Here is a 22,815-nt window from a genome sequence, read left to right on the forward strand (position 1 = left end):
GGCTTTCTCTAGTTGTGGCGAGCGGGGGCCACTCTTCATCGCGGTGCGCGGGCCTCTCACTATCGCGGCCTCTCTTGTTGCGGAGCACAGGCTCCAGACGCGCAGGCTCAGCAGTTGTGGCTCACGGGCCCAGTTACTCCGCGGCATGTGGGATCTTCCCAGACCAGGGCTCGAACCCGTGTTCCCTGCATTGGCAGGCAGATTCTCAACCACTGCGCCACCAGGGAAACCCAATAAGTACCCTTTTTAAGAAACTGGGCTAGGTCACATGAGAGGTACAAAAAGGCATGTTTTCTTCTCTCAAGAAACTTGCCATCTACCTGATAACTCAGGGCATGGTGATAGATACAGAAATCACCTTGGCATTATCAAGGAAAAGTGGTTAACCAGAGTCAGTGGTTATCTTATCTCTGAACCCCTTTCTTAAGTTAATACCAATTATATTTTGGTTTTCCAAAGTATTCATAAAATTAGCTAACCCAAGTTCTTGCCCCAAATATTTCATTTTATTTACTTTTATTTATTGTTATTTTTCAGACATTTAAACAAATATGTAATACTTGAATATGACACACAAAAAAGTACAAAGTAGACGGTCCAAGGGGTCCTTACTCCTTGTCCCCCAGGCAGCCAGTTGCACTTCCCAAGGTAACCAAAGTTAAGTTACTTTTGTGTCCTTCCAAGCACCACTTTTCTCCTGGGTTTCTTTTTGTGGACAGAGGTCTTATTTGTCTTTTAAGGGACTCTGGAGAAGTCTTAATATTCAAACCCCAAAGGGGACAGATTCTACAACAACACATTAACTCCTCTCTGTTAAGATCTTGGGCAGAAGAGTGGACACAGAGGTTCAGAGGCAAGATGCTGGTGAACGTAACTACGAGGATTTTCTGCTGGTGCAACAAAGTGCAGGTCCCCCTTCCCTTTGGATCTAGGAAAATCCTTACGTGATGTAAGTCAAAACCCAGAGACAAAGCTGGCACTGAAATACATTGTGTCTCTCAGGCTGACAGTCCAGGATCCCAGCTCTGAAGATAGGAGGACCCTCCCTTACCTCTTGATTAATCCTTGAAGATGCCTGGATGCCATTCCACTTTATTTCCCATGAATACCTCCCAGTCGTGGGGCTAGAGGGGAAGTGGGCCCTGTCACAGAACCCCCATTATGTAGACAAGTCTCCCAGGACAGTTGGATTGAGCCTGTCTGCCCCCAAGCTCCACACTTCAAAGGGCATCAGAAACCATGAGGTGGTTGGATCAGATCCCATCCAAGGTCATGTCTGCGTGGGATCTCTCCAGCCTGGGGCTCATGAGCAGGGTTGACTTCAGCTGGGGCTGGTGCTCTCTGGTTTGGGCTGCCAACCTTCCCATTTGGAGGCTGGGTCTCAGCTCAGCCCTTGGGGGATCTGAGGGTAGTGCACCAGGGCACAGCATGTCCCTGGAGCCTGCATAGGCAGGAGGTTGATTCAGCCAAGGCACTCTAGAAGCATGAGCTTCAGGGACAGTGGGCATGGGGCAACTCATGGCTTCCTGCAGCCATTTAGCTATGGCCTCCTGAGGTCTGGTTCTCAGCAGCCCTCATGTTGCCCCTCCCCCATCCTTATAGAGGAATTCCACTCTTGGGCCTCAACACAACACTTCCTGCCTCACTTAAGTATTCCTTCCATTTCCTTTGGGTTGCAGAAGAGTATCAGAGTGAAAAGGAAGAGAGTTCATGCCAAAGGAGACTCAAGCCACTCACACCTTCGCTACCCATAGAGATTTCAACCTCTGTTTCTTCCCTCCCTCCCTCCCTCCCTCCTTCCTTCCTTCCTTCCTTCCTTTCCTCCTTCTGTTTTCCTCCTTGAAAATTCTTAGCTTGGGTTCTTGAACACATAAAAGTCCACGGAGAGCTGTTGAGCTCTTGGTAGACACTGAGGCTCTGGGATGTTTTGTGTGTATGCGTTTCTGTTGAGAAAATCCTTCTTATTTGTTGGCAGCTTCTCACAGGGATTTCTGTGACAAAAGATAGCTGCCCATTGAGTCTTCTCTCACCCCAGGCTCCTACCCTCCCCAGCCAGCTCTGGTTCCTCTGCTACGTGCTCTCAGAAAACTTCACTCCTCCCTTTAGAGCATACATTGGCAAATTTTTCTGTAAAGGGACAGATAGTAAACATTTTAGGTTTGTGGAGTATATTATGTAGGTACTTATATAGCAAGAGAGAAAACAAATTTCCACAACTTTTTATTAATAATTCTAAATATAATAATGGAATATGGTTTTTTGTAATACACGTCTACTAATGAGAAGAATGGAATTCTATTTTAGGGGTGATAACATCCTCTCCTTCCCCTCCTCCCCTTACCCTTCTTCTTTTTCCTCTTCCCCTTCTCCTCCTCCTTCTTCTCTTAGGCATTTGTCTTGGATCTCTCTCTTTGCATACTCCAGGCCATACAGGTTGCTTTCTAGGAATGCTACCTATTTATATGAGGGATTTACCTCTTCCACCCCCTTGACTCTTCTTTTTTGATTTTAATTAATTAATTAATTATTTTTTGGCTGCATTGGGTCTTTGTTGCTGCGCACAGGCTTTCTCTAGTTGAGAGCAGGGGGTTACTCTTTGTTGCCGTGCGCGGGCTTCTCATGGTGGTGGCTTCTCTTTTGCGGAGCATGGGCTCTAGGTGCCCGGGCTTCAGTAGTTGCTGCGCACGGGCTCAGTAGTTGTGGCTCACGGGCTCTAGAGCACAGGCTCAGTAGTTGTGGCACACGGGCTTAGCTGCACCGCGGCACGTGGGATCTTCCCAGACCAGGGCTCGAACCTGTGTCCCCTGCATTGGCAGGCGGATTCTTAACCACTGCGCAACCAGGGAAGTCCCACCCCCTTGACTCTTTCTTTCACCCCTTTTGTGTGTTGGATCCACTGTCTTCCTCTTTCTTGGTAGACTTCCTTGTTTTGGTGGGGAACATTTTCCAGGAACTTCCTGAGAAAGGGTGCATAGAGGTAAAAATCTTTGCATATCTGAAAATGTCTTTATTCTACTATTACATTTGATATCTTTCATCTGTGGTCATTTCTCTTACTCTTTTTGTCCTTGAGGGTTTATGTCTGTAAATTCCTTTACTGTTATTTCAGTGGAGTTTTGGGAGGGAGTGGAAATAAACATAGATAACAGAGTTAAAATTTCACCTGCTTTTCAATGTCTTTTTCTTTTATTAAACAGCCCCCCCCCAAATACACCCCAATTTTAGCTAGACTGCATTTCCTAGCTTCCCTTGGAGCTAGATGTGGCCGAGTCATTAAGTTCCGGCCAGTTCTGCATACATTATGTGTGTAACTTCCAAGTCAAGCTCTAAAGGAAAGAGGCAGGTCTTCTCCTTCTCCACCCTTTTGCCTGGAACATGGTTATGGTGGTGAACCATCCTCAACCTTGCAGCAGAGGGTGACACACGGGGAAAGCTGAGCAATAGGAGAGAAGGAATATGGGTCCCCAGCATAGTGAGGCACCTTATCAGCCCTGGCCTTCTAATGATCCCTGGTATGTGGGAGAGAATTACACCTCTATCTTGTTTAAGTCATTGTTGGTAGAACCTGCATCCTGACTAATCCACTGCATGTTCAATCTGCCATGTTTAACTGGAGGAGATCCTTCATTACATGTAAAATAAATTTCTTCTCTTTTTCACATAAAGGAATTAAAAGGCTCAGAAATGGTAAGCAGTGGAGGAAGAAACACATCTCTCAGTTGGGTGAATAGGTGAACTGTTGTCATATGACCACACTCCTAACTAATTTTCTTTTTATTCACATGGTTCATGGAAGGAAGAATGAGGTTAGAAATGAAAGATAGGGTTCTTTTTTTTGCTTTTTTTTTGTTTTTTGTTTTTGGCCACGCGGCTTGTGGGATCGGGCACTCAGCAGTGAAAGCACAGAGTCCTAACCAATGGACCTCCAGGGAATTCCTGAAAGATTTGGTTTTGGTCCTAGCTCCTCCACTGTGTGACTTTGGAGGTTATAGAATCTCTTTAAGTCTTAGTTTCCTCATCTATAAAATGATAATAATGGTTAAGAATGGGGTGGGGGATTTATCAAATTCTGCTTTTGTAATTATGTCTTTCTATATTTGCTCTAAATTGAATCTAAAATGAATCTTTAAAATGAATGTTAGGGATGAAAGCAGCAACCAGAGAGAAAGGCAGCACAGGGTACTAGAAAGAGAACTGGGCCTCTTGACAAAACCGGACTCAGAGGACAGGCGGCTGTGACCTTGTACAGATAAGAAAATAACTACATCGGTACATGGTGACTACACAGTCCTTCAGTCATAAATCTATGAATATACCATAAGATTCTGGGTAGATCTACTTAATAAGCTTTTTTGAAAAGTATCTTTTAGGGAATTCCCTGGCGGTCCAGGGGTTAGGACTTGGCACTCTCACTGCCAGAGGCCTGGGTTCGATCCCTGGTTGGAGAACTAAGATGGTGCAAGCTGCATGGCGTGGCCAAATAAAATAAAATAAAATAAAATGACAGTTATTTAACATATAAGCTTAATGTATTATAATATCAATAACTATTACTTATTGAACATTTTCCATGTGTCTGGGACTGCAAAGCGTTTTTATAATGGTAATGACGTTAATAATAATAACCCCTTATTGCATGCTTACGATGTGCTGTGTATTATGCTAACTGCTTTATACGTATTAACTCATATGCTCCTTAAAATAACCGTGTATGAATAGTTCCATTATCAACCCACTTTGCAGATGAGGAGAGTAAGACTTACAGAGGTTATGTAACTTGCCTAAGGCAAGGATTCACAGCTATGTCTAAACCAACTCCCAAGTCTTTTCTTTTATCTTTATTCCTTTCCATCTTTTCATAAAGTGTTTTATGTGATTTTTTAAAATTAATTTTTATTGGAGTATAGTTGATTTACAACGTTGTGTTAGTTTCAGGTGTACAGCAAGGTGAATCAGTTATACATGTACATATATCCACTCTTTTTTATATTCTTTTCCCTTATAAGTCATTACAGAGTATTGAGTAGTGTTGCCTGTGCTATACAGTAGGTTCTTATTAGTTATCTATTTTATATATTATATGATTTTTTTAAATGAAAAATTAGAACAGGTAGGTAAGATTAGAGAACCACAACTGCACCTTAAGCAAAATTTGCCTCTAACCACAGTCACCCATGGCCATGACCCGACTTAGAATCACGGAAGGGGACGTAGGGTCACCCAATCCAACCTCTCCCCCAGCATGGAAATTCCCCCTGTGACAGCCTGGACAGATGGTCACCCAGCCTCTGTTTTATTTAATACCTCAGTGGCTGAACTTTTACTGCTTTATTAGGCTGCCCGTGCCACTGTTAGGGAACCTCAACAAAGCTGGTTTTCAGACTCCAGCCCCTGTGCATGCCTGCCTTTGCAGTATGCACATACGCCGTCTTTGCAACGCCAAAGCTAGCAAGTGGTGGCAAACCTGTCTCTCATCTTCCTGCTTCCCCTCTCCTGCAACCCCATTTGTTAGAGAATTTCATGTAGAAGATGGCATTTGAGCGGAATGTGGAGGACTGCATGGGATTTCTGCAGATGGAGGGGAGAAGAGGCAGAGGCTGCAGGTGGGGCGGGGGACGGGGCGGGGGCGTGGCCAGTGTCCCAGCCTGGTGGGTCAGCAGGTGCCCAGAGAGCAGCTTAACAGGAAAGTATCTTTGGGATGGCAATGAGGCCCTACTAAGGGGAGCCTTGAACACAAGGGTGAGGACTGGTACTTACTATGGTAAGCAGTGAGATCTTGGAGCTTCTGATGCAGAGGGGAGTAGACAGTCTGAGGGGCCTGCTTTTGGGAGATTCCCCTGTCATTTGTGCGTGCGCGCGCAAGGGATGGCTTGGCGGGGAGAATCTGGAGCAGAGAAACCAGCCCTTCCCAACCTGCTGGAGCAGGTGCCCCTGGCTCCTCTCATCAACACGATCACTTTTCTCTTTATACAGCCGCATTTTTATTTCCCCTACTGTGTAACAGGATTGCTTATTACACTTATTAAACTAAAGATGTACATTAAAACAAGCATTTTGGATAAGATAAGATGAAGAACAGCCTTTTGCAACAAATCATTGAAATGTACCTAGGGCATGTTTTCCTTTCCTCTTCCAGCCTTCTCTGGCGAGAGGCACACTTACTTCACAGCCTCAGAGAGAATTTGTCCTGTGGGCCCAAAGTCGCATGGCTAGTGGCCCAGCAGGCATCAGAACTGGGGCTTTTTGATGGAGATTCCAAGGTTCTTTCCATTCCACCTAAATGCCTCAGTTAATCTCATTAACCATCACTGTGTGTGTGTGTATCATATAAAAAGGTTAGAATAGGCTCCAAAATAATTCAACATAGGAATTTTTGCAGTTGGGTTTTATGTGGACAGATGAAAATGCCCCAATCTCTTTATTGACACAGGCTTATTTTCATAAAAAGATACTTTTCAAAGAAGCTTATTAAGTAGATCTACCCAGAATCTTATGGTATATTCATAGATTTATGACTGAAGGACTGTGTAGTCACCATGTACTGATGTAGTTATTTTCTTATCTGTACAAGGTCACAGCCGCCTGTCCTCTGAGTCCAGTTTTGTCAAGAGGCCCAGTTCTCTTTCTAGTACCCTGTGCTGCCTCTCTCTCTGGTTGCTGCTTTCATCCAGCTCATTAGATGAAGGTATTCTCCACTTTGTTCTGTGCTGATGATCATGAAATTGAGTGCTCCCAAGTAATATGACAAGTGAGCAAGAAGAACCTTCCTTAGAGCCAGAGGGGATGGTAACAATTAAGATCTTTAAGAACTTTCAAAAAGATGTCCCTGCAGAGTGGCTATGACAGCTGCTGCTCACTGAGATGAGAAACCATTGGCTCAGAACCAGCCAGTTCTGAAGAGCAGGGCTTCATGTGCTACTCCAAAGTGTTCATTTCTTTCCATGGCGCCTGCTGAGATGCAGACCCTGGGATTCCTGTTTTAAATGTGCTGCTGGAGACTCTGGGCTATTAAGGGTTATTGCTAGTGGTCCTCTGTCTAGGAAACGATTCCGGTTCTATATTATCCATCTTCGAGTTGGCTTAAAGGACTGCATGTATTATTGGAGAGCGTTGCAGTGATTTTTATGTTTGCTTTGGTAACCCACATAGTCAATTGTAACATAAATTATGTTGCGGACCTTATAGTACATAACCCAAAGAAGCAAATGTTCACCCATCAGATGCTCTCAGTTCTTTTTAGAATAAATTCTGTAAACTAACCCTCACATGAACATGTTTTTATTTTCCAAGCAGAATGAGTGTTCAGATTACCTTAGCTCATACTTACATATCCTTAAAATGGTTATATGTATTAATGATTCAGTTGAATTAATAGCCCCTAATGCCTCTCTTGGAACTATTTACGATTGTCTTATATATTGCTCCAAGGTTAGATAAAATCCCAAATTTTGAATCCCGCTGTCCTGAAGAAACCCCGCATTATACTTAGTGAGAGCTCATGACGTCCCATGTGCCGCCACACTCCTTTTCACATTTTAAAAAAAATTAATAATCAAATTGGGCATTGCTTTTTTTTTTTTTTTCTTTTAAAGTGCATTGTAATTCCTTTGCTAATCTTTTGAGTGTGTGAGGTGTTTTCTCGAAAGCACTATAGGGCTGATATTCTATGTGGTTAATCTTACTTGACCCAACCCTAGTCATTCACAAACAACAGATGTTCCTGGGATATTTTTCACTTTCCTGCTTGCTCTGTGAGCAATTAAGTTTGTAGTAGGCTATGTCTTTGTCAAGTCCTCAGATTTCCAGTCAAACCTGGTATTTTCCTTGTGCTGATTTTTCCTCCCTTGGGACACGGTCTTTTGGTGCGGTTAGAGGTTTGTGGCAGGCTTCATTTACATTTGTTCTGGTTTTGGGCACAGCTAATTCAGGCATAAGGTTTCTGTCAGATGATATTTAGAGACACTGTATATTTCTGTTTGGAATACTGGAAATACAGGGATTTTTCTACAGAATTTGTGAGTGGAATACCTCAGTCTCCTTGTTTACAAAACAATCACAAGATCTTTCAGACAATTCCAGAGCCTCCTAGAGAAATCCCCAGTGTCTCTCACTGTCAATTCTAGCTTCATAACTATTCCTCATTCCCCATCTCTCAGTGAAATATTATTATTAATTAGAACAACAGATTGATAAAAATGGGTTTTTAGCTGCCTTTAATTCTGTTCTATACAAAAGAGTTTTGGAATATCTACTGTTTACTATGGCTGTTAGCACACACCACAAAGCAACTTGGATAGGAATGCATAGGACTGACATAATCAAAGCAAAGACACAAAGACATGAGAATGATTTTTTTTCCCCTGAGGACCATATATCCAATCTGTGGATAAAATATTTCAGTTCAAAGTATTTATTGGTTTCATTTATTTTTTCCTGATTACAAAAGCAAATAATATTCATAATCGGCATTTTGGGAAAAATAGGAAAGTAGTTCTCATCCACAATCTCAACATCCATAAGTTGACCATTGTTAACACTTTATTTAATCTCCTTCCTTTTTTCTAAGCATGTCTATATAGTTCTCAAAAAATTCACTTCATATTGTTTTTAAGAACTTTATAAGATAAAACCTATATCTAGAAAATGACACAAATGTATGGCTTAATATAAATTATCACAAGGTGAATACTCATAACAATAGCCAAACAAAGAAATAGAACTTTGCCAACACCAGAAGCCCCTCAGTCTTCCTGATCACCATCTCAACCCCCTCACTTCTCACAAAAGTAACCACTATTCTGGCTTTTACCATGTGTAACATTTTGTCATTTATAACTTCTACATATGTTACAAGCCTCATAATACCTTATTTTCATTAAACTGTCAATGATCTTTCCAAGAGATTTTAACAAATAAGAAAAACACTTTATATTTACCCCAATATTTCCATTTCTGGTGCTCTTCATTCTATTGTATGGATCCAGATTTCCATCCGTTATAATTTCCCTTCTGTCTGCAGGACTTCCTTTAATATTTCCTGAAGTGCAGGTCTGCTGCTAATAAATTCTTTTAGCTCTTTCATGCTTGAAAAAGTCTTTATTTCACTTCTGTTTTTGAAAGATATTTTTTCTGGGTATAAAATTATAGGATTACAGATTTTTGTTGTCATATAGTTCTTTAAAGTATTGCTCTATGGTCTTCTGACTTGCATTGTTTCCATCCAGTAGTTAGTTGTATTCTTATCTTTGTTCTGCTGGCTGCTTATAAGATTTTATGTTTATCACTAGTTTTAAGCAATTTGGTTATGATATACCTTGGTAGAGTTTTCTTCTTGTATCTTGTGCTTTGGGTTCATTGGACTTCTTGGATATATGTGTTTGATAATTTTGATAAAATTTGGAAAAATTTCAGCCACTATTTCTTCAATTTTGGCCCCATCTCCCTCCTTTTCCCTCTTCTTTGGGGGCCCTAATTGTACTTTTTTAGGCTGTTGGAAGTTATTCCACTGCTCCTTGGTGCTCTGCGGTTTTTCTTTTTCAGTCTTTTTTCTCTGTTTCATTTTGGATAATTTCTATGGCTATGTCTTCAAGTTCATTATTACTCTTTTCTTCTGCAATGTTTAACATGCTGTTCCTCCTGCCCAGTGTGTTTTTAAAATCTCAGGTGTCGTAGTTTTCATCTCTGTAAGTTCATCTGGGTCTTTTAAAAGTATTTTGTTCATATTGCTATATGCTCAATCTTTCCTCTACTTTATTGAATACATGTACTGTAATTACATTTTTTTAACATCTTTATTGGAACGTAATTACAATTTTTTTATGTCCTTATCTACTAATTCTATTTGCATCATGTCTGCATCTCCTTATTATGGGTCACACTTTCCTGTTCCTTTTCATGCCTGGTAATTTTTTAATTGGCTCCAGATCTTATAAACTTTAACATGTGAGGTACTGGATATTTGACATTCCTGCAGATATTCTTGAGTTCACTTCTGGGATTCAGTGAAGTTACTTGGAAACAGTTTGATCACTTTGAGGCTTGCATTTAAGCTTTGTTAGGTGGGATCAGAGCAGTTTTTGTTCTAGGGCTGATTTTGCCTCACTACTTAATGCCTCATGAATTACAAGGTTTTTTCTCAGGTCATGGACTTTCCCTGGATTTATGTGAGCTCCAGAAATTGTTCACCTTTCTCTGTTTGAGTGGTCCTTTCCCCCGGTTTGGTAGTTTCCTTATAATCATGTGCTGATCAGTACTCAAGGGTTGCTCTCTGCATATCTCTGGAGCTCTGGCAATGCGTTCCTCTCCCCTGCTGTAATTTGCCCTGTGGACTCTAGCCACCTGGCCTCCTTGAACTCCCAACTTTGTCTCCTCAGCTCAGGAAGACTGTTGGCTTCCTCCTATCTGCATTCTGGCCTGGATCTTTTCTCCAGGCAGTAAGCCGGGGCAATTTTAGAGCTCACCTCATTTGTTTCCCCTATCTTAGGGATCACTGTTCTGTGCAGCCAGAGAGCCAATATCTAAAAACAATTTTTTCCCCGTATATTTTGTCAGGTATCTTAGTTATTTCAGGCGGGAGGCTCAATCTGGTCCCTGTTACTCCATCTTGATCAGAAGCAGAAGTCCCTATCTTGACTTTTGTAGTGATAGCTTCCTTATGCTACTTTGTAGTTTTATCACCCTCGGGTACATCTCTAGAAACTACAGTTTAGTCTTGCCCATAAAAAAAGTTATTATGCATCTTTTAAGTCTCTTTTAATATACAGATTCCTTCTTCATCCTTTTCTTTTTCTTTCATTTGATCTGTTGAAGAACTGAACTGTTTGACTATAATTTCGCATGCTCTGGCTTTTGCTGATGCATATTTTTGGTGTAGTTCAACATATTGCTCCAGTCTTTTATATTTCCTGCAAATGGGTAGCCAGATACAGGGGTCTGATTAGATTTGGGTTCAATTCCTTTGGCAAGATTTCACCAGGAGGTACATAATGCCTGTTTGTTTCTCTTTTTGTGATGTTAACATTAATGCTTAATGCCTAAATGTATTAATTCATTGAGGATTGCAAAATGGAGATATTCTAATTCTTTAATTTCTTTTTCATTTATTAGGTGGTTACCTTTATAAAGAGACACATGTCCTCATGACTATTTGATTATCCATGGTACAGCTTATATGGGAAAGCAGAGTAAATGATTCATTTAAGATAACAAATTGGTTTCATATCATTCTCTCAAGATGACCCATTAGTTAAATAAAATCATTTTTAATATGATTATTAACTCATAGATTGATGGGTTTTAATCAATTGCAATTATACTTTTTGAAGCTCAAATTGCCTCATCTCTGGCTGGTGGCAGCCTCTTCAAGTTGGCTTTGAGTCTTTTTAACATCTTAGTAGCTTAATAGATTCCTCTCTATCTAGTATGCCAAGATGTTCCAGGCTCATCTTGTATATTTCCTGCCCCAAACCAGGAATAGCAACTTCCCCAAGAAGTCTTTTCATAGAAAATGGTATTTTAAACACTCTGCTAGGGATGATCATTGCTATTAGGTTGGTCATTGTTTTCAGACTTCTTTAGTGAACAGAGCTAAGATTTTATGTGTGTGTGTATGTGTGTGTGTATTTTTTCTTTTAAGAGAGAAAATATCTCTTGAGTTCATATTGATACTTGTAATTCATAACGACAGAATTGTAAAATTCAACCTCTTCTATATTACATCTGTATTTCCTCTCTTCTACAACAAGAATCTTGATTCTTAAGGACAGAAGAGATGATAGAAATATAATATCCCGTAATTACCCATCTACTCTATCCCTCACTCACACAAAACAACCTCAGAATAATTGTAATATTACAATCACCAGTGTTATTACAAAGGGCAGTTCTCATAAATTTTTGCATGTTGTGTCCCCATTCTACTCCCACTTAAAAATAAACTGTATCTACTCGTTTGTACTTCAGCCACTGCCTACTATAAATCTCTCGCTTTCAAGCCTCATTGCTGTTAGTTCTATAAATGATTACTCGTTTATTACTTTTCACCAGTCCTTATGTTAAATGTTCCTTATGTTAAATGTTAAATGTTCATTTTGTTTGACTGAAGCTCATTCTTTGGTATATTTCTCAGGAAGCTCTCACGCGAACAATATTCTCTGTATTTTTGTGTGTTGGTAACGCTTTATGCCCTTTGCACTTAATGCTACCTTTACTGTCTATAAAAAACTTTGGCTTGTATTTTCTTTCTTTGAGTATCTTAAAAATATTCTCCATTTGCTTCTGGAGGAATATTAGTGTAGAAATGTTTCATGATAATCTAATTTTCTTTCTCTTATAACGCATCTACTGTTTTGACTAGATATCCAAAGTATTTTTTTTTTAAGTTTAGCAATTTCTTTAGAATATTTTGTGATATGGGTTATTCTGGGTTGATAATCTTAGGTACATGATATGTTCTTTTAAAATGTATTTTCAGGGACTTCCCTGGCGGTCCAGTGGGTAAGACTCTGTGCTTCCAATGCAGGGGGCCCAGGTTCAATCCCTGGATGGGGAACTAGATCCCACATGCATGCCGCAACTAAGAGTCTGCATGCCGCAACTAAGAAGCCCGCATGCCGCAAGGAAGATCCCGCGTGCCGCAACTAGGACCCAGTGCAGCCAAAATAAATAAATAAAATAAACAAATATAAAAAAATAAAATAAAATGTTGTTTCAAAACTTTTTTTATTTCAAGAAAGTTTTTTTGAATTATGGATTTTGATATTTATTCTGTTCCCTTGTTTTAATTTTCTTCTTTGGAGACTCCTAGTATCCATATATTGAATCTTCTCTGCCTGTATTCAGTATTTGTTACCTTCTGTCTAATCTTTTTCATCACTTCTGAAAATTTTTTAATAGACTTTATTCTTTAGAGCACTTTTAAATTCACAGCAAGGTTGTTGAGATCACTTACTTTTGTCTTGAAGATTCATACTGAATCTTATTTAAAACATCTAAGTAAATAAAAAAGCACCTTAATTAATTAATTAATTAATAATTTAAAATTTTTTGGCTGTGTTGGGTCTTCATTACTGCATGCGGGCTTTCTCTAGTTGCAGCGAGCAGGGGCTACTGTTAGTTGTGGTGCGCGGGCTTCTCATAGCGGTGGCTTCTCTTGTTGCAGAGCACGGGCTGTAGGCGTGCAGGCTTCAGTAGTTGTGGCACGCAGACTCAGTAGTTGTGGCACGCGGACTCAGTAGTTGTGGCACATGGGCTTAGTTGCTCGGCGGCATGTGGGATCTTCCCAGACCAGGGCTTGAACCCGTGTCCCCTTCATCAGCAGGCAGATTCTTTTTTTTTTTTTAAAGATTTATTGATTGATTGATTGATTGCTATGTTGGGTCTTCGTTTCTGCGCGAGGGCTTTCTCTAGCTGCGGCAAGTGGGGGCCACTCTTCATCGCGGTGCGCGGGCCTCTCACTATCGCGGCCTCTCTTGTTGCGGAGCACAGGCTCCAGACGCGCAGGCTCAGCAGTTGTGGTTCACGGGCCCAGTTGCTCCACGGCATGTGGGATCCTCCCAGACCAGGGCTCGAACCCGTGTCCCCTGCATTAGCAGGCAGATTCTTAACCACTGTGCCACCAGGGAAGCCCAAGTAGGCCCATTAATTTTTAAAAGATAGTTTTGCTGGCTGTAACATTCTTGGTTGACATTTTTTTCTTTCAGGAATTTTAATACATCATCTCACTGCCTTGTGGCCTCTCATTTTTGAGAAGTCAGCTGTTAATCTTACTGGGGTTCCCTTATATGTGATGAGTTGTTTTTCCCTTGCTGCTTTCAAGATTTTATTCTGGTGTTTGAGCTTCAACATTTTTACTGTGATGTGTCTGGTTGTGGATTTTGTGTGTGTGTGTGTTTATTCTACTTGGAGTTTATTGAGTGTTGCAGTCAGCCCAGGCTGCCTTAACATCACACCATAGGCTGGGTGGCTTAAACAACAGAAATTTATATTCTCACAGTTTTAGAGGCTACAAGTCCAAAATCAAGGTCCCATCATGGCTTCTTTCTGGTGAGAGCTGTCTTCCTGGGTTACAGATGGTTGCCTTCTTGCTGTGCCCTCTGATGGTGTGGGGAGAGAGAGAGGGAGAGGGAGGAGAGAGAGCTGGTCTTTCTTCCTCTTCTTATAAAGGCACTAATCCCATCATGGGGTCCCCAGTCTCATGATCTCATCTAAACCTAATTACCTCCCAAAGTCCTTACCTCCAAATACCATCACATTGGGGGGATAGGGCTTCAACATTTGAATTTTGAGAGAACACAAACATTCAGTCCATAGTAGATCTCATGCCTCCAAATTTGATTGCAAGAAAATGCCTTCACATTTCTTTGTTTTTTTTTTCTTTTTTTGGCACTGCTGCACGCCTTGCAGGATCTTAGTTCCCTGACCAGGGACTGAACCCAGGCCCTGGCAGTGAAAGCACTGAGTCCTAACCACTGGACTGCCAGGGAATTCCCTCAACTTCACATTTCTAACTGAAAACATTTTATTTATTTATTTATTTACGGCCATCACATTTATTTATTTATTAATTTATTTATTTATGGTACCTCTTAATCTCCCTCACCTGTTTATCTCACCCCCTACACTGTCCCCACTTCTGGCAACCACCTGTTTGTTCTTTGTATGCATGACTCAGTTTCTGTTTTATTATGTTTGTTCATTTACTCTGTTTTTTAGATTCCACAGTAAGTGAAATCATGCAGTATTTGTCTTTTTCTGTCTGACTTATTTCTCTTAACATAATTCCCTCTAGGTCCATCCATGTTGTTGTAAATGGCAAGATTTCATTCTTTTTTATGGCTGAGTAGTATTCTGTTATATATATACCACACCTTTTTTTTTTTTAATTGAAATATAGTTGATTTACAATGTTGTGTTGTTTTCTGGTGTACAGTACAGTGATTCAGTTATATAAATATATTCTTTTTCATATTCTTTTCCATTATAGTTTATCACAGGGTATTGAATATAGTTCCTTGTGCTATACAGTAAGACTTTGTTGTTTATTTATTTTATATATAGTAGTGTGTATCTGTTAATCCCAAACTCCTAATTTATCCTTCCTCCACCCCCTTTCCCTTTTGGTAAGCATAAGTTGTTTTCTATGTCTGTGAGTCTGTTTCCGTTTTGTAAATAAGTTCATTTGTGTCATATTTTAGATTCTACATATAAGTGATATCATATAAGTGATATCATTATTTGTCTTTCTCTTTCTGACTTACTTCACTTAGTATGATATCTCTAAGTTCATTCATGTTGCTGCAAATGGCATTATTTCATTCTTTTTTATGGCTGAGTAGTATTCCATTGTGTATATATACCACATCTTCTTTATCCTTTCATCTGTCGATGGACATTTAGGTTGTTTCCATGTCTTGGCTATTGTAAATGGTGCTGCTGTGAACATTGGGGTGCACGTATCTTTTCGAATTAAAGTTTTCTCCAGATATATGCCCCGGAGTGGGACTGCAGGTTCATATGGCAACTCTATTTTTAGCTTTTTAAGGAACCTCCGTACTGTTTTCCATAGTGGCTGCACCAATTTACATTCCCACCAACAGTGTAGGAGGATTCCCTTTTCTCCACATCTTCAGCAACACTTGTTATTTGCTGTCTTTTTGACAATAGCCATTCGGGTAGGTGTGGAGTATCTCTCACTGTGGTTTTAATCTGTATTTCCCTGATGATTAGCAATACTGAGTATATTTTCATGTGCCTGTTGGCCATCTGTATGTCTTCTTTGGAAAAATGTCTGTTCAGGTCTTCTGACCATTTTTTAATTGGGCTGTTCGCTTTTTTGATGTTGAGTTGTATGGGTTCTTTGTATATTTTGGCTATTAACCCCTTATCAGATATATTGTTTACAAATTGAAAAAAAAATTTTTGTTTCCTCTATTGATGGACTTTTAAGTTTGTTCCTACTTTTTTTATAACAAACGATGTTACACTGAGTATTCTTGTGCATTTTCTCTCTCTCTCTCTCTCTCTATATATATATATATTTATATATATAATTATAATATATGTAATACATAGGCATATATATTTTATTCATATATTGATATATGATATATAAAGTATTTTGAAAAATATTTTGAAGTTGTACACAGGGCAATTTCTGGACTAAGGATCCGAATTTTTCTGTTTTTACTTTTAATAGACAATACCTGTCTTCCAAAGAAATTATTTCCCATTTATTGTCTGTTCATTTCCTTTTCTTCCCAATGGTTTTTATCTACAGTTAGAACAATTTTAAGAGAAACATTGAAAAAAATCAATCATAATCCTGTCACTCTACATCAGGAACATTTTTGTGAGTTACATTTGTTAATTTTGTCCATATGTAATTAGAGTCTACCATCTTGTTTCCTGCTTATTTTCATTCCACTTAAAACTGTCAAAAACATTTCCCTGTGTAAACAGATTTTCATCATCATCTTTATCATTATCATATGGTTTTATAATTGCATGATAATCTAAAAAGATAAACTAGTAAGTTTACTTAACTGTTTTGATGGAAACCATTCTAAACTGCAATACAAAAAGATGTCCCCATCCCTTTTCCGTAAAGATGCATGGACCTTTAGGTTTCTATTCGGAAGGGCTAGGCTACTTTTGGGAGACCAGTCAGAGAAATACCAGGTGCTCAGGGAATTTACTGTCCAGACTAGAGATACATTTTTTAAAAAGTTTTTCATTCCAAAAGCAAGTTTGGAATTTTGTTACAGAAACTTTGGAGAGAGGAGGAGAGAGAGAGAGAGAGAGACAGAGAGAGAGACAGAGAGAGAAACATGAGCCTTAATTTCACCATAGATACTACCACTGTAGTATTTCCTTCCACTTTGTTTTTTCTATTAGTACACTTCCCCCTCAATCTGGTTACTTTTCTTTCCTTGTCTTTTGTCTAAAAGGTAGAGAATACACGAATCCGTTCTTACTGTAAAAGATTGAAATAATTATTAAGTGGAGAGGAAACAATAAAGCCCTCCTTCATTCTAGCACACGAGTCTCCCCTCCCTTTAGAGGTTAATTACTGTTAAATATTTGGTGAGCATAATTCCAATTTTATTTCTTTGTAGCTACATACATATAAGTACATATACAGTTATTTTCTTTTTACAAGTAACATCATCTCTCTGATGTTCTATGACTTGCTTTTTCAATTCACAATGTATCTTAGCTTCACATTAATACTACATTATTCTCTTTAATATCCATTTAATATTCTACAGAAGGGATTATGCCAGAATTTTTAAATGTTTCCTCTGTTGATGGACATTTAGATTTGTCTCTATTTTTTTCTGTAACAGTGTTACAGTGAATACTCTTGTGTGTTCCTTTTTGAAACATATGTGAAAATTTCTCTGTGGTAGTTTCCTCTCAGTTGAATTTCAACTTCACTTAATAGATATGTTAAAAAGTTTGAGAGATGTTGCCAAACTGTCTTGAATTTATATCCTTTCTAATAGTATATTAGAGTATCTGTTTCCTTTTATTCTTGTCAATTTAATATTATAAAACAAATTTTTTTGATAATCTGCTTGGGAATGCTATATTATTGTTTTAATTCGTATTTCTTTGCATTTTGGTAGATCTGGCTTCTTTCACGTAGCATAATGTTTTCAGTATTCACCTGTGTTGCAGCATGGATCAGTGCTTCATTCCTTTTTTCTGATTGAATAATATTCCATTATATAGATACATCACATTCAGTTTATCCATTCATCAGTTGATGGACATTTGGGTTGTTTATACTTTTTTACTATTATGAGTAATGCTACTACAAACACTAGTGTACAAGTTTTTGTGTGAACATATGTTTTCGATTCTTTTGGGTATATTCCTGGGAGTGAAAATGCTGGGCCATTTGGTAACTCTGTGCTTAACTCTTTGAGCAACTGCCGTACTGTTCTCCAAAGTGGCTGCACCATTTTGCATTCCCGTTAGCAGTTTATTAGGGTTCCACTTTTCCTGCATCCTTGCCACCACTTACAGGTATCCATCTTTTTTATTACAGCCATCTTAGGGGGTGTGAAGTGTTGTCTCATTGTGTGGTTTGCATTTCTATGCACATACCAGAACTGTCTTCTTTTTCCTTTTTTTTTCCTGGAGCACACCTTCTAGTAATAATTGCAGAGTTCATGGTCTAAGAAATATTCTGAGTCCTGCACATGTGAACATGTCTTTATTTTTTTCTAATACTAGAATAATAGTTTGATTGGATATAAAATCTAGGTTCAAAATTATTCTGTCTCAACACTTTGAAATTATTCCTACATTGTCTTCTTTTTAAATACATTTTTTGAAATAATTTCAAAGAAAAATTAGAGTAGTATAAAGAGCTCCTGCATACACTTCACCCAGATTTACCAATTGTTTGCATTTTCCCACATTTGTTTTATGATTTTATTTTTGTCTTTATCCCTTTCTAGTTTTTTCTGAACTATTTGAGAATTGTAGCTATCCTTCCCCTTTACTTTTAAGTACATCAGTGTGTATTTTCTAAGGGCAAGAATGTTCACTTCTATAACTACAATACCGTTGTAAAAACAGAAAATTTAACATTGATACAATACTATTTAAGCCTCAGACCATATTCAAATGTTTCTAATTGCCCTATAATGAATTTTATATAGCTTTTTTTTTTTTTTTTTTTAATATAGCTTTTTTTTTTTTCCTGGCCCAGGATCCACTTAGTTCTCCTGTCTCTTTTAATCTTTATTCTTCATTATTCTGGATCAGTTCCTCAGTCTTTGTTTTTTGTGACACTGATATTTTTGAAGAGTCCAGGCCCCTGTTTTTGTTGAATCTCTCTCTATTTACATTGTATTCTTACACCCAGTGTTGCTAGTGAGAATCTGGAGGTGGAGGGACTGAATGAGACTGCATTTAACTCAGCATGACCCATCCTCACTCTTGAATAGCCAGGGAGGTAAACAGTCTACTTCTGCAGTATTCGGTACTCAGACTCTCCAAGGCCTGTTCAAGCTCAGAATCCCTGGAGATGGCATTTAACAGCTCATTTTGGGGAATTTACTGTTCTCGCAAATGGAGCATGAGCTGGGAAAGAGATCTCTATGTGCTGGGGCTATCCAAACCAATCTCTCCTCAATTCCCACCTTACAGATCTTGTCTCTGAGAGGTAGTACGCTGACTGTTTTCAACCACACTTACAGCTGTCAACAACAACTATAGTCATATCATATAAAAATACCAGTGACCACAGTGGATCTCCAGGTATCACTGTAGGTCACCATAGTATCAGAAGAGATTTTGAGTTCCGTGATTTCACTTTTTTGGAGAAGTAGAGGCTTTGGGAGATGAAGAGCTAGTGCAGGCCACATCCCTTGTTAGTGTCACAGCCCCACCTTGAATGAATACTCTGATTTATTATTTAAACTTGAAATCCAGCAATCCTAAGGAAACCACTGTTCAGCTGTAGCAAGAATATTACAGTGACCACTTAAATTAAATTAATATTGGAAAAAAATGGAGGGGGTGGGGCAGTAAGATGTCTCCAGGACTAAGATGCTGTGAATTTGCCAGCCAGATTAAAAAGGCCAGGTGGGTGATACGCATAAAACATCATTGGAGGGGGCGTTATGAGTTCTAAAAAGAGAGACTGCAATTCTTTATGCTAAGAGCATCTTAACTGTCAGCACATTGAATTAAGGGGCCAGTAGCAAAGAGGGCCTTCCTAGTTAAGTCACAGGTGTGAAGAGTCAGGGGTCTTTAATTCAGAGGGAAAACTCTAGCCATATAAACATAGAGATTTATTCCTTACGCAGTGGTGAGTGCTACGAGACCCAGGGTCAACATCCTTCACTACATCTGCTTTTGATAAGCTCTGCTGAGTTAGTTATTTATGTCAAGAGTTCTTAGCCCCAAGCTAAATGGGAGTGGGGGTGGGGTGACAATGAACAGGGAGAGGGGGAGGGCCCAGAGCTCACAGGGGTCAGAAGGTTAATGCTCAGATATGGGGCTCCATCAATATCTGTTCAAGGGTTATCCTAATTACACTTTTACCAGCATAACGTACAAGTTGAAAATGATCATGGGTTTTAATGTCGGTGAAATAAGTCTGGGTATTAAATAAAGCAGAGTATTGCTTTACAATTGTAAAAAATATTTTTGTGTTTCTGTGGAAAACTATGTTTCATCTACAGCCTTTCCTTCTGGGTTATCAGATTCTAGACCTGTTCACTGTCTTTGCAACACTTTGTAAGTTGTAGGTGATGGACAGATATGTATATTCTGTCCTGATAGTAATCATGGGCTTTGCTCCCTTTGCAATTCAGCTCAACATTCCATTGTCTACATAAATATGTACATTTTAAACTTTTCCTCTGGACTGGTTAAAACGATGGTGTGGTTCCCCCATCATATGAGTCAAATAAAATCTTTAACATGTGTTCATTTTTATATCTGTATGAACGTCATGATTTTACCTTTTTCTAAATATTATCTTTTAACAGAAAATCCTTTTGTAGCCTGATTGCTTGTGAAAAGTTCAGCCACTCCCCTTTTCTGTGTCTTTCTGAGATCTGGTTACGCAGATCAGCTCTCTGGCACTTTTAAACATCAGTCCTTTAAAACAAGAACAAAACACAGATGAAACCTTTTTTTTTTTTTTTTTTTAAATGCTGTTTTCTGCACTGTTGGGTTTAATCATTAGAAATCACAGGACTATATATCTAAAGTACTTATCTGTTTTACCACTTTTACATCAAGGAGCTGATAGAAGTTTGGGGGTGGGGGGAAGATGGTGGGAAAGAAAATGTCAGGAAACAGAAAACAGAGAGGTGCTTTTACGTGCTTCATCCCTGTGTGACCATTTCAGATCAGGAAGTGTTCCTGGTCACATTTAATGGCAGAGCCAGACCTGGAACTCTTATCTCCTGGGTTGTAGTTCTGCTCTGCTCTTTGGAAAAGGAGGGGAGAGGTAGACGCTTTTACTTTTAGAAGCCCCTCACTCAGACCCCCAAACTGTTCAATGCAATGGCTGTATTTCCAATGCCTATTTTGAAGACGGAGGGCCCGTACATAGGTGACAAGGTGAATGAAACAAGTTCCCTCTTACCCGCCTTCCACGAGCATCATCTTGAACAGCAGGCACAGAGGGAGGGGCCACAGCTCCAGAGAAAGTCCTGGATGGTCCTTTTATCCCAAGCTGTTTTTCTCATGAGCTGGAGAGACCATGATGTTGAGTCACAAAAATTCTGTCTCTCATATACACAAGGAGGGGACTGGAGATGATCTCAAAGGCTTGTTTCTACTCTGACATGGTAGGAAGCCAAGGTCAAGCCTTTTGGTCAGTTGAAGTGGGAAGCAACCTGCTATTCCTCATGGCTTGCTTTTGAATTGTATATCTTCAGTTTGGTCATCCACAAAGGGTAATATGGCACTTCTCAGCTTTAATGGAATTACAAGCAGGACTTCCTTGGCTCCACACTCCTTGGGAATTCCTGCCCACGGGATGGATTGTCAATTCCAGGTCATTTGACTGTATTTCTGCCTTGGTAGAAGTCTTCTTCAGGTGATGTTAGACACCGATGAAGAAATTATGGTAAAACCAAGAACATATTCAAAGTTTGAGTATTTCATTAAAAATTGTTGAAATTTATTTCTTCCCTAAATGCTCTTAAAGCTAATAAAATAATTATGGTTATTAACCATGGGTCTTATACATACCAATGGAAAAAGTTAACTTCACATTCAATTTCTTGTTAGTTGTGTCCCCAAATAGAATTTAAGCAAAATAAAATATTAAACAGAAATCTCCCTTATATAAAATGTTTATACTCCAGCCAGTTGGCATAATGAAAGTTAAGACTTAGTAATTCCATGTGCATCTGCTACCTTTCAAATTTTAAAAACAACTGTGGCAGCTGTTTTCATTTTTAGATGAAGCGCCAAGAGGTTAAGTGACTTAGCCAGTCTCACATCTGTTAATGAAAGAGTCAGAACTAAAACCCACTCTCCTGAGCCCTAATCCTTTCCTCTTTATACGATACCATCTTACTTCCATTAGCTAGGAATGAAGGCTCCCTTTAATCATGAAGCTCTTTTTCCCTTCTGAGAGATGTTAAAGGTATATAATTTCTGGGGGAAAAAAAAAAAGAACAAGATGTAGATGATTTGTAATTTATTACTTAGATCAACTTCCATTTTAGAAAAGACAAAAAGAAAATATATAATTCACATTTACATCTTTTACAATGGAAAGTATTTACACCATAGATACTAAGTACAAAATATCATATAAAACTCTAGGATGACACAGACAGGAGGGACCACAGCTTTGGCAGGGAGTTTTCTGGCGCTTTTTTTTCCTTACGAGTTTAAGTGCATTAGGCTAACAGTTGCCTAACTATTTTGCTGATTTAGGCAGTTACTGTTTCATCTTTTTAGCTTGATGGCCTCTCCAAAAGAGGCTTTGTTTAGAATAATTAGTAATTGGTCTTCCCACATCACTCTCTTGGGTTCACCTTTGAGCCTTAGGATCCTGTGGTTCAGGCCATTGGCCGTTGTGGGTTTCCAGGCGGTAGGGCTTTCTACTTAAAAGACTAGTTGTACTCATTTGCTAAAATCCTACCCGCATCTGGGAGTAGCAAAGCTACATTTCAAGGAATAGGCTCATTTGCTCAGCTACATTTTTCGGTAGAGAGTATTCCAGTTGCAAAGAATATCCAGCTTTGCACATTATGGGACCCAGGACCAGAAAGGGCTGTCACTTACTGCACCACTGCAGGACTGGGACCGAAACTGGGTCTTCTGACC

Source organism: Balaenoptera physalus (genome assembly GCF_965194825.1).
Source record: "Balaenoptera physalus genome assembly, chromosome: 14".
NCBI classification, from domain to species: Eukaryota; Metazoa; Chordata; class Mammalia; order Artiodactyla; family Balaenopteridae; genus Balaenoptera; species Balaenoptera physalus.